The 2013-nt window shown below is 51.7% G+C and overlaps 1 non-coding gene across 1 annotated transcript; it reads right to left on the bottom strand.

The window, feature by feature from the left end:
- Window positions 1-461: 461 nt before the first annotated feature.
- TRNAT-UGU lies at window positions 462-534 on the bottom strand. Its single transcript has one exon. It is a non-coding gene; the product is annotated as a tRNA-Thr (tRNA).
- Window positions 535-2013: the final 1479 nt, after the last annotated feature.

Here is a 2013-nt window from a genome sequence, read left to right as displayed (position 1 = left end):
TCCTCTGTCCAGCCTCCAGCACAGAAATAAACCCACCAGCTTGGCTGCCCTGACAAGCTGTGAAGAGTCAGATAATCCTGTCCAGCTTATTCTCCTCTCAGGGGCAATTTGTTCCTTTTAAACCCCTTAACAGCATTTTGCCAAAGCTCCCATCAGGGAAATTGTGCTGTGAGCTGTACAAATATTTACTCAGCCATCCCCACACCCCTTCCCAAATACCTTATTGTTCCCCCCGCTCCCCTGCCAGCCCCGAGCACAGCCACGAGGTAATTCAGTGACTGATACTACCGTTAGCACTCAGATTTTACCAAAACTGTTTGTTTCTAAAGCGCTCCCCATACCAACATGTCCACGGAGCCCCCAGGCGCGCTGTAGTCCGCCACCACCAAAATACCCCAAAATTAGGTTTATAATACGGTTAGGAGTATTGACATGTAAGGAAAAAAAAGAAAAATTTTCCGAGGCCCCAGCGAGGATCGAACTCGCGACCCCTGGTTTACAAGACCAGTGCTCTAACCACTGAGCTATGGAGCCGCCGCTCCAAAGGCGTTCCGGCTGTTGCTAACGGCCGCCATAGCCGTGCCCGCCGCCCCCTGCCGGGCTCTCCTCCTGCGGCCGGGCACGCCGCCCTCCGCCGCCCGCCCTTCCCCGGTCTCGGCGGCGAGGGGCTCGCCCTGCCCGGCGACCGCCGCCGGGAGGAGCCCGCGGCTCGCCGGCAGCCTCTGCTGGGCCGCGGGAAGGCGGCGGCGGCTGTCCCGCCTCGGCCGCCGGGGCCGGTCTGAGGGAGCTCCCCGCCGGTCAGGGCCGCGGGGGGCGGCCAGGCCGCTGAGGGAGCGCTCGCAAACCGGGAGATAAAACACGCTTCCATTCAAACCAACACACAAAAAACAAAAACAAACGCCACAAGAGGAGAAATCAGAAGCAGGCGAATGTTTGAAATAGAGCCTGATTTTTACAGGTGAGGAGTAAAAACGCTGACAAAGCTGTGTAAGGTGGTGCAGGGTGTTTTTTCCTAGTCGTGAGAGGTCTGAGAAACGGTGCTGGGGGGCTGAGGTGTTGCCCCAGGCCCCTGGAAGCAGGGGAGGTTTAGGCCAGGTTTTGCACCAGGGGAGGTTTAAGACAGATATTAGGAAAAATTTCTTCACCAAAAGAGTTGTCAAGCATTGGCACAGGCTGCCCAGGGAAGTGGCTGAGTCTCCATCTCTGGAGGTATTTCAAACGTGTAGATGCAGCGCTGAGGGACATGGTTTAGTGGTGGTTTTGGCAGTGTTAGGTTAATGGTTGGTCTCCATGGTCTTAAGGATCCCTTCCAACCTAAATGATTCTAAGCACCACCTGCTGCCTGACACCCCTGGGCAGCACTGGGCATTAACCTTAGAGATTTCCAGATTGTTCTCTCACCTGGTACTTAAAAGCCACTTTCACAGAGGTTATGGAGTTCAGAGCTAGAAGGGGAAACTAAAAGGTGGAAGGTGGCAATGCTGCAGGACCTGTTGAAGTGTACCACATCCAGCACTGGGTGTCATCACCCCCAGCTGCAGACATTAAAGCAGATACCTTGCAAAGCTCTTTGCTTGCATATGGCTGGACTGAACTTTTTTGCTGATAAAATTATTCAAATTCTAGTCGTATGCCTTTCTGAAAGCAATATTCAGGGCCCTGTCTTGATTCCATAGGAATATCTGTTTCTATAGAGTTCAGACTTGGACCAGCAGGTGAGAAAGAGTTGCGATGGGATGGCTCATAAACCTGACTTTGCTTAGAGAAGTCTTACTAAAAGTGTTATACAATGGAAATAAACCCCAAAGTCCACAGCAGGATCAGGGTCTGCAGTACTCTGCTAGATCTATAAATAGGTGATTTCTGCCCAAAGAATTTTTCTGGCAAAGGATTTTTCGACATTAACCCCTGATTGTTTGTAATAAATGACAGCAGTAAAAATTGGAACTAAACTCTGAACAATTATTGCTGACTCTTGGAAAACAAAGCTCCATGGGGCAGCTAGACAGTAGA

This window comes from Calidris pugnax, unplaced genomic scaffold (genome assembly GCF_001431845.1).
Source record: "Calidris pugnax isolate Ruff unplaced genomic scaffold, ASM143184v1 scaffold127, whole genome shotgun sequence".
Taxonomy (NCBI): Eukaryota; Metazoa; Chordata; class Aves; order Charadriiformes; family Scolopacidae; genus Calidris; species Calidris pugnax.
Note: the sequence above shows the minus strand (reverse complement) of the source record. Positions and strands in the feature narration are given on the sequence as shown.